Raw genomic sequence first — 10,980 nt, 5'->3', positions numbered from 1 at the left:
TGTGTGTGTGTGTGTGTGTGTGTGTGTGTGTGTGTGTGTGTGTGTGTGTATGTATAATATATTTAATAAAAGCTCCCTTGCTCCTTCCATCGCATGAAGACACAGCAAGAAGACAGCCATCTATAGACAAGAAAGGGGGCCCTCATCAGACATCTTGATCTTGGACAGCCTTGATCTGTTCTGATCTTGGACTTCCCAGCCTCCAGAACTATGAGAAATAAATTTCTGTTATTTATAAGCCACCCAGTATATGGTATTCTGTTACAGCAGCTCAGGTGGACTGAGACAATAGTTTGAGTAAGATGAGATAGAGAGGAGACAGATATCTAAATAGAACATATACTCTTAGTTCCTAATATTGCTAGAACCCTTTCAATGACTTTTAGAAAAAAAAAATACATAACAAAATTTACCATTTTAACCATTTTGAAAGTGTACAATTCCTTGGGATTAAGTACATTCACATTTTTTATGACTTTTAAGTGGATTTTATTTTTTATAGCAGTTTTAGGTTTATAGCAAAATTGAGCAAAAGTACAGAGAGTTTCCACATTCACCTTCAGGTCATATATGTATAGCCTCCCCCACTATCAACATTTCAACATCCTGCCACCACAGTGATGCATTTATTACAATCAGTGAACCTACCCTGACACATCGTTATCACCTAAAGTCCATAATTTACTTTAGGGTTCAATCTTGGTGTTATATGTTCTGTAGATTTTGACAGATGTCTGATAACATGTATCCACCATTTTAGAGAATGCCCTAAAAGTCCTCTGTGCTCTGCCTGTTCATCTCTTCCCTCCTCCCTAACCCCTGATAACCACTGATTTTTTTACTGTCTCCAGTTTTTCCTTTTTCAGAATGTCATATCATTGGAATCATACAGTATATAGCCTGTTCAGATTGGTTTCTTTCTCTTAGTAATATGCGTTTAGGATTCCTCCATATCTTTTCATGGCTTGTTAGCTCATTTCTTTTTAGCATTGGATAATATTCCGTTGTCTGGATATATCATACCCTGTTTATCCATTCACCTGTTGAAAGACATCTTGGTTGCTTCCAGCTTTTGCAATTATGAATAAAGCTGCTATAAACATCTATGTGCAGGCTTTTGTGTGGACATAAGGTTTCAACTCATTGGGTGTGATCCGCTAGATTATATGGGAAGAGTTTGTTTAGTTTTGTAAGAAATTGCCAAACTTGGACCCAGAGTGGCCGTACCGGTATGTATCCTCACCGGCAGTGTGATTTCCTGTTGCTCCACATTCTCATCAGCATTTGGTTGGTATTGTCAGTGTTTCAGATTGTGGCCATTCTAATAGGTATGTAGTAGTATATCATTTTAATTTGCAGTTCTCTAATGATTTATGCTGAGCATCTTTGTATATGTTAATTTGCCATCTGTATCTTTTTTTGGCAAACTCTCTGTTTAGGTCTTTTGTCTGGTTTCTAACTAGGTTGTTAGTTTTCTTACTGTTGAGTTTTAAGAGTTCTCTATATATTTTGGGTAACAGTCCTTTTTTCAGTCTTCTGTGAATATTCTCTCCCAGTCTATGGCTTGTCTTCTCATTCTCTTGACAGTGTCTTTCACAGAGCAGAAGTTTTTAATTTTTGTAAAGTCTAGCTTATTTTTTTTATGGATCTGGTGTTATATCTAAAAAGCTATTGCCAAACTCACGGGCATCTAGATTTCTTTCTGTGCTATCTTCTAGGAGTTGTATGGTTTTGCATTTTACATTTAGGTCTTTGATCCATTTTGAGTTAATTTTTGTGAAGGGTGTAAGGTCTGTGTCTAGATTAGACTTAATTATTATACTAGTTTTTGTAGCATGTGAATGTTCAGTTGTTCCAGTGACATTTGGTGAAAAGACTATCTTTGCTCCATTGTATTGCTTCTACTCCTTTGTCAAAGATCATATATTTACGTGAGAGTCTTTCTGGTTTCTGTATTTATTTGTTCCATTGATCTATTTGTCTGTTCTTTCATCAATACTACAGTTTTGATGACTGTAGTTTTATAGTAAATTTTGAAGTCAGATAGTATCAGTCCTCTAATAACTTTGTTCTTCTTCTATATTGCAATGTCTGTTCTGGTTTTTTGCCTTTCTGTGTAAGCTTTCTAATCAGTTTGTAAATAGCCACAAAATAACTTGCTAAGATTTTAATTAGGATTGCATTGAGTCTATAGCTCAAGTTGGGAAGAGCTGACATTTGACAGTATTGAGTCTTCCTATCCATGAACATAAAATTTCTCTCCACTTACTTAGTTTTCCTTTGATTTTTAAAAAAATGTTTATTTTTTTGAGAGAGAGAGAGCAAGTGAGTGTGCACGTGAATGGGGAGGGGCAGAGAGAGAATCCCAAGCAGGCTCCAGGCTGTTAATGCAGAACCCAGTGTGGGGCTCCACCTCCCGAGCGGTGAGATCATGACCTGAGCAGAAATTAAGAGTCAGATGCTTAGGGGCGCCTGGGTGGCACAGTTGATTAAGTGTCCAACTTGGGCTCAGGTCATGATCTTGCAGTCGAGTTCTAGCCCTACGTTGTGCTCTGTGCTAACAGCTCAGAGCCTGGAGCCTGCTTCAGATTCTGTGTCTCCCTCTCTCTCTACCCTTCCCCCATTCATTCTCTGTCTCTCAAAAATAAATAGAAACATTAAAAAAAATTAAAAAGAGAGATCTTAACCGAATGAGCCACACAGATGCCCGTCTTTGACTTTTTTTTTTTTTAATCAGAGTTTTGTAGTTTTCCTCCTACAGATCTTGTATGTATTTCATTAGATTTATACCTAAGTATTTTGAGTTTTGGGGTGCTTATGTAAGTGTGCTTTTAATTTCAAATTTTAATTGTTTATTGTTGCTATATAGAAAAACAGTTGAGTTTTGTATATTAACCTGACATGCTGCAACCTTGCTATAGTTGCCCAATAGTTCTAGGAGTTGTGGATTTTTTTTTCCTGATTCTTCTGTATCTTCTGTGTATATAATCATGTCATCTGCGAATAAAGACAGTTTTATTTCTTCCTTCTCAATCTGTATAATTTTTCTTTTCTTATTGCATTAGCTAAAACTTCAGTATAATGGGATGAGGGGACAGCTCTTCCTTTTGTCCTTGATCTTGGTGGGAAAGCTAGTTTCTCACCATTAAGTATGATATGAGCTGTAGGTTTTTTGTAGATGTTCTTTATCAAGTTGAGCAATTATCCTCTGTATCCTCTGTTTGCTGAGAAGTTTTATCATGAATGGGTGTTAGATTTTGTCAAATGTTTTATCTGCATCTACTGATGTGATAATGAGATTTTTCTTCTTTAGGCTATACATGTGATGGATTATATTAATTGATTTTTAAATATTGAATCAGCCTTCCATAACTGGAATGAATCCCACTTGACTTGGTATATAATTTTTAATACATTTTTTAATTCACTTTGCTAATTTTACTGAGTTTTGCATTTGTATTCATGAGAGATACTGGTCTGTAGTTTTCTTGAAATGTCATATGCTTTTTGTTTTAGTGTAATGCCAGCTTCCTAGAGTTAGGGAGTATTCCCCGTGCTTCTTTTTATGACTTTTGAAGCAAGAAATATGCTGTCTGCCTTGCATATCTTAGTTTATATCTTACTTGTCTTGAGAATACTGTACAATGAAAAAGTGAAATATGATTATGTCAGAGTGGGCTCTCATAGAAGAGTAATCATGGAAAAAATAGGAGATGTGAAGTATAATTTATGTCCACCCAAATAGAAATTTTTTTTCATATTTAGTCATTCTTTATGTGTTGACATTACCTTTACTCGTTAAAAACACTTTGAATTAGTTTTCTTAAATGTGCTCAAGTTCCCAATAATCACTTCAGATAGGTCAGTGACACAGATAGAATTCTGAATTTCATCACTCATTTGTATTCTTTAAAAATTGCCTAACAATTTGGATGTAAATTTAAAAATAAATAAATAAATAAAAATTGCCTAACAGTGAACTTTGAATTTAGTAAGCTCAGTTGGTGGTAACCAGATCCTGTCATTATATGCTTGGTTTTGGACCCCTTTTCTTTATTTGCTTATGTGTATAAAATATTAGTTGAAGACTTCCCATATAGGCTAGGTTCTTGCTGAAATGTGGTCCTTCCATTGAGGTTAGGTTAAGGCTGTGCTGTGGCTCTTGCTGTCGTATAGTCTGTTCATAGAAAGTTAAATGACATTACTCATCATAGTAAATAAGAAATCTGGAATTCAGACATCTTTATAATGTTAAATGTAACATGTATGATACTGTATTTTATTAGGCATATAGGCAACAAAAACCATTGAAAAATGTGTTGAAAACTAAGTAGAATTTTAAAGAAGGGATTTAAAGTCTTTGCCTATCAACTCATCTTCCTGCCTATCAAAAAGTTTGTAGACTCCACTTCTTGGACACTTCTTCAGATACAAGAGATGTCACAGCTTCTCCTGAAATTTACTTTTGAAAGTCAGAATAATCCCTTTCATTTGTCACTGCTTAAGTACCCTTAACTCTTCTCCCACCTCTCATTCCCCCCCAGGTCTTTAAAACAAACATATGTATATTACCCAAGAAAAACAACATATATGTCCACACACAAACTTATACAAAGTGTTCATTGTAACTATTTGCAATAACTCAAAACTGAAAATAATCCAAACGTCCGTCAACAGATGAATAAACAAACTATGATGCATCCATACAGTGAAATACTAGTCAGTAAAATGAATGAATTATTGATACATGGAACAGCACTGATGAATCTCAAAATCATTACGCTGAATGGAAAGAAGGCAGGCAAAAAGAAAAAGTAAATACTTTATGATTCCATTTATGTAGAATTCTACAACAAGCAAACAAATCTATAGTGACCAAAGGCAAGTTAGTGGTTGCTTGTGGACAGGGATAGAGGGAGGGATTACAAAGAGACACAGAAAGTTTAAGGGGTGACTGGTGATTTCTCACTGTTAAACTGTTAAAACTTTTAAAACTGATCCAACAGTACACTTTAAGTATGTACAGTGTGTGAGTTTTCTGTTGCTGCTTAATGAGTTAACCACAAATTTAACAGATAAAACAATTCCTGTTAATTATCTAACAGTTTTGTATGTCAGAAATCTGGATGGGCTTGTCTGTTTTTCTGCTTAGGGTCTCACAAGGCCAAAATCAAGGTGTCAGCTGAGTTACATTCCTTTCCGGATGCTTTGGGGAAGAATCAGCTTACAGGCTCATTCAAGTTGTCAGAACCCATTTCCTGCAGTTTTGGAATTGAGGTTCCTGTTTTATTCCTGGCTGTTAGCCAGAGGTTGCTCTTGGCTTCTAGAGGCCACACTCAGGTCCTTTTCAAGTGGCCCCTTCCATCTTCAAGCCAGCCATGGCCTGGTGAATCTCCCTCATGCTTTGAATCTCTTCCTCTTCTGCTATCAGTGGAAAATATGCTGCTTTTAAAGAGCTCATGTGATTAGATTAAGCCCACACATATAATCTCCCTATATTAAGTTAGCTGATTAACAGCTATAATTACATCTTCAAAATCTCTCTTAACACACAATGTAATAGAATCATCGAAGTAGCACTAGGGGCAGGAGATTTGAGGGCCATTCTAGAATTCTGCTTATTACATGTAGTATATCATGCTTCATTTATACCTCAATAAAGTTTATATATTTTTTCCTAAAAATATGACAAAAAAGACCTGAAAATAATAGTAATGATAATAATAAATACTTGCAGAGGGATGATTGTGAGACTCAAATAAGATGTAGATTGATTATTCTCACTGATTTGATTTAGCACAGCATTTCCATGTCCCCAATAGGGCTAAAATGTTAATAATATTTATATTTGTATTTTCTTTCACCGGTCATGAGAGCAAACAGAGAAGTGAAGAAGTAACTAAGAATTGAACATGGTTGAAAAGAGGTTATTTTATAAGTTTCACAAGTTCTTGACTCAAAATTGTGATTAATACTGTGACTTAATGTAGGTCTATAAATTAAATTTAATATTTTAAAATCCCTATTTTTAAATTAAATTTGTATAATAAATGACTTAGGGTAGCTGTACATTTTGTTGATCCTGTTATTAGTTAGACCAGCCATAGAATTCTTGACTTTTTTATAGAAATCTTACATTACAGAATGTAGGGAATACTGTTTCTTTATCTACTGATTGTTTACTTCCAGAAAAGATTAAGTCAAGAATAATTTATTTAGTATTTCATTATAATTATTATTTAATGGCCTTTAGAAATTAAAAATTTTGATTAGATGAAACTTTAGAATAAAATGTGGTTAGTCTTGCTTGAGTCATCAAGTTACTAGTGTATACCAGGTGTTAGCAAGGACTTCAAACAACTGGGATTATCATAAATTCATGGTGGGGCTATAAATTAACATTATTTACTAAAGCTATACGTACATAAGTATATATTTATACCACATGTGTGATGCAGCAGTTTACTGCCTTGTCATTCCACATTTAGTCCATAGGAAACAGTAAAATCTTTTTAAAATTCTCAAAAATCAAATGTTTGTGATCTTTTTACTCCTTAAGAAGAATCATGTGTTCTTCATTGAATATCAAAGTTCACAATCTTCAATTTGACTTCATTTTTGTTTATCTTTTATTTCTACCTTTGTGTACCTTTCCAGCAAGTTTCCTTATTTTTCTTCCCTTACACCTGACCTAATGTATCTTGTCTCCTTGCCATTTTATCCATCTTGGGCCTCAGTGCCATCCAGTAGAACTTGCTGCAGTAATGGTGGAAGGTTCTATAACTGTGTTGTCAGATGTGGCAACCACAAGCCATATGTGGCCTTTGAGTACTTGAAATGTGGCTAGTGTGACTGAAAAAAACTGATTTTTAAATTATTCATTTAATTTTAATTTAGCTACATGGAGCTAGCAGTTAATATAGTCTGTATCAGTATTGTCTTCCTAACCTTTGTAGATTGTTTTGATTATATTCTCTCTGCATACCTAATAATTTATTTTATCCTATTTTTATTTATTATTTTATTAAAAATTTTTTAACATTTATTTATTTTTTTTTTAAATTTTTTTTTCAACCTTTATTTATTTTTGGGACAGAGAGAGACGGAGCATGAACGGGGGAGGGGCAGAGAGAGAGGGAGACACAGAATCGGAAACAGGCTCCAGGCTCTGAGCCATCAGCCCAGAGCCCGACGCGGGGCTCGAACTCACGGACCGCGAGATCGTGACCTGGCTGAAGTCGGACGCTTAACCGACTGCGCCACCCAGGCGCCCCTAACATTTATTTATTTTTAAGAGACAGAAAGACAGAGCATGGGCAGAGAGGAACCACAGAGAGAGGGGGACAAAGAATCCAAAGCAGGCTCCAGGCCCTGAGCTGTCAGCACAGGGCCCATTGCAGGGCTCAAACCCACGAACCATGAAATCATGACCTGAGCTGAAGTTGATGCTTAACTGACTGAGCCACCCAGGCTTCCCTATCCTATTTTTAAACCTTAGCCATCCATATGTTCATTTTTAATTTTTTAAACTTTTTGGCATATATCTTTGCTTCCTGATTATCTTGTAAGCTTTTGGGTTAGTGAAGGTATTTTACTTCTTTTATATCTCTTTTACCACCTATATTTTGATCATAATACATAATCTGAAAGTATTTGTTGATGCAGGTAGTCACTTGGGAATTGGGGAACTTCAAAATAACCACTGAATGTTTTTTAGGGTATTGTGAAATTGGGGAGACTCAAGAATACAAAATGGATTTTTAAAATAGTAACAGATTAAGTATAGAACAGTAGATTACAAATCTGGAAACCTAGGGCCACCTAGGTGGCTCAGTTGGTTAAGAATCCAACTCTTGATTTCGGCTCAGCTCATGATTTCACCGTTTGTGACTTCAAGCCCCAAGTCAGGCTCCACACTGGCAGTGCAGAGCCTGCTTGGGATTGCCCCCTGCCCTCTCTTTGCCCCTACCCTGCTCACTTGCACTCTCTCTCTCAAAATAAATAATAAAACTTTAAAAAAAAATCTAGAAATTTAAAATCTAATCATAGCTGTGCTGTTAATTTTGTTAATAACATGGACAGGTTTCTTTTTCAGGTGAATTTGCTCATCTACAAAACAAAAGATGAATTATTTGGCTTTTAATATCTTTCCCAGCTTAAGATTCTTAAAATTAGTAGGTTTTTCTGAATTGAAAACTATTAACCATGGAGAATAATGTTGGTACTAGTTTTTGTTTAAGTGTATTTTTGATTAAGTGTGTTTTTTGAAAAATAAAGTTATTTTGAGAAAGAGAGAACATGAGAGGAGCAGAGTGGGAGGGAGAGAGAGAATCCCCAGCAGCATCCTCACTGTCAGTGCAGAGCCTGATGTGGGGCTGGAACTCACAAACTTGGGATCATGACCTGATCCGAAACCACGAATCCAACACTTAACTAACTGAGCCACCTACACACCCTGATTCTAGTTTTATTTTATATTTTTAAAATGTTCAGGAAGAGAAGGTACATGCTGAAATGCCCAGGTTTGAGATGCCAGAACACTCCTATGTGTGGTAAAATGCCAAGATAAAAAATTATGTGATGACTAAGATTGGGCAGGAAAATAGCAAATCAGCTTTTTTTAATACATTTTTTAATGTTTATTTATTTTTGAGAGACAGAAACAGAGCATGAGTGAGGGAGGGAGGGACGGAGAAAGGGAGGGAGACACAAAGTCCAAAGCAGGCTCCAGGCTTTAGCTGTCAGCACAGAGCCTGACACAGGGCCCTCACGAGCCGTGAGAGCATGACCTGAGCCAAAGTCTGACACTTAACCGACTGGGCCACCCAGGCGTCCCCAGATCAGCTGCTTTATAGCAAACAGTAAATACAATTAGAAAAATAAAACTATATTCAAATGACTATTTATTCCAAGTAATTAGTTACAAATCCAGGAATAAAATTTAGGAGAGAATGTGAACATGTTACAGTGAAGGAAACAACTTAACTGGAAGTCAGAGTTGAGATTATTATTCCTCCAATGCAGGTAATTAGTAGCTGTAGGACAGTATGTGGTAAAGTTTGAAAGGGTATTTACTTCTGCTATTTACTTCTGCATGCCATAACATCATCTCTTGACACCTTTCAGATCATAACATAAGCCAAAGAGAATGCACATATTCTTTTCAAAAACCTAGAAATAATTCCATTATGTTTCATCTCACTGTTTTTCTGAGTCAGCTGGCAGAAGTACAAGCTGCCTTTGTTTTCTATTATCTTCTCAACTCACATCTTTATACTACTTGGAACAGCTCCTCATTTGACCCATTTCTCTATCTTTCCCAAATCCTTCCACTGTGCTCCAGAGAGGTTCTGCCTCTGTGACTTTGCCGACTTCCTTATAAATAGTTATTTTCATCCTCTTTTCCAAACTTAAACCTTCCATCTCCTTGCCTTAACTGATAACTGGCTAGTCCCTAGTGGGGGGTGTGTGTATATTCATACATCCCACATATATTAAACTTGGAAAAGATGTGGGTCAGTATCTTCTTTGCTCTCTGAAGAGAGAGCAATGCTTCCATATCATTTTTCCCACTTTAAAATGAGTCAAAGAGTACTATCAATTCTCTCTTAACAGTTTGTGAGAAATTATAATGGTAGTAATATTTACTGTGCACTTAGTGTGTGACAGAGACTAACAGTCGCCGCCCTCCCCCCCCCACCTCCAGCTTTCTTGAGGTGTAATTAACTTATATAACGTTGTAAACATTTAAGGTATACGGTGTAATAATTTGATACATATGTTGTGAAATGATCACCACAATAATACACCCATCACTTGCATTACTGTTTTTTTTTGTTGTTGTGAGCACATTTAAGATCTACTTTCTTAGCAATTTTTAAGTATTAAAAGTGGTGTTAATGTAGTCACCACGCTGTACATTACATTCCCAGGACTTATTTATCTTATAACTGGAAGTTTGTACCCTTTGACCAACATTTCCCATTTTTCCAACCCCCAGCCCCTAGCAACCACCATTCTGCTCTGTTTCTATGAGTTCAGCTTTTTTATATTTCAAATATAAGTGAGATCATACAGTATTTGTCTTTTTCTGTCTGACTTATTTTACATAGCATTACCCCTCAGGATTCATCCATGTTGTCATAAATAGCAAGATGTAAAATTTCATTGTATATGTTTACTATAGCTTCTTTATCCATTTACCCCCCGATGACCCCTTAAGTTGTATCTGTGTCTTGACTGTTGTGAAATAAATGCTACAGTGAACGTAGGAGTGCAGATGTCTCTTCAAAATAGTGATTGCATTTTGGGGGATATATACCTAGGAGTAAGATTGCTGGATCATATGATAATTCTATTTTTAATTTTTTGGAGGAACTTCCATACTGATTCTCATAGGGGCTGTGCCAGTTTCCAATCCCACCAACAGTGCACAGGTTTCCCTTTTCTCCTCATCCTCACCAGCACTTGTTATCTCTTGTATTTTGATAATAGCCATTCTAACAAGTGTGAAGTGATATCTCATTATGGTTTTCATTTGCCTTTCCCTAAAGATTAGTGATGCTGATCATCTTTTCATGTACTCATTGGTCATTTGTACATTGTCCTTAGAAAAATGTCTATTCATTCCTCTGCCTATTTCTTAACTGGATTTTTAGGAGTTTTTGCTATTGGGTTACTAGTTTAGTTGCTGTGGAGTTGTGTGAGTTCCTTATATATTTTGGATAGTAAACCCTTATCACATAAATGTTTGCAATTTTTTTTTTCTATTCCATACGTTGTCTCTTGATTTTGTTGATTTTTTTTTCTATGCAGGAGAATTTTAGTTTGATGCTTTATTACTTGTGCTCATGGTGTCTTATCCATAAAACATTGCCAAGACCAACGTTGAGGAGATTTTTTTTCCTGTGTTTTCTTCTAGAAGTTTTATGGTTTTAGTTGCTTTTTTTTTTTTTTTTTTTTTTTTTTTTTTTTTTTTTG

At 35.7% G+C, this 10,980-nt stretch overlaps 1 protein-coding gene across 6 annotated transcripts in view; it reads left to right on the top strand.

Moving 5' to 3' along the window:
* WASF1 (WASP family member 1) overlaps positions 1-10,980 on the top strand; it is a 71,293-nt gene that overhangs the window by 28,888 nt on the left and 31,425 nt on the right. The window contains exon 1 of one of the 6 annotated variants that reach the window (XM_040474368.1): positions 7,869-7,882. The exons of the other annotated variants lie outside the window; for them this stretch is intronic. The gene's annotated coding sequence lies outside the window, so the exon portion shown is untranslated. Of the gene's footprint in view, positions 1-7,868; positions 7,883-10,980 lie in introns of those variants that run through there. 6 annotated transcript variants of the gene reach the window in all.

The sequence above is a fragment of the Herpailurus yagouaroundi genome, unplaced genomic scaffold (assembly GCF_014898765.1).
Source record: "Herpailurus yagouaroundi ecotype Mexico unplaced genomic scaffold, PumYag 139, whole genome shotgun sequence".
Classification (NCBI taxonomy): Eukaryota; Metazoa; Chordata; class Mammalia; order Carnivora; family Felidae; genus Herpailurus; species Herpailurus yagouaroundi.
Note: the sequence above shows the minus strand (reverse complement) of the source record. Positions and strands in the feature narration are given on the sequence as shown.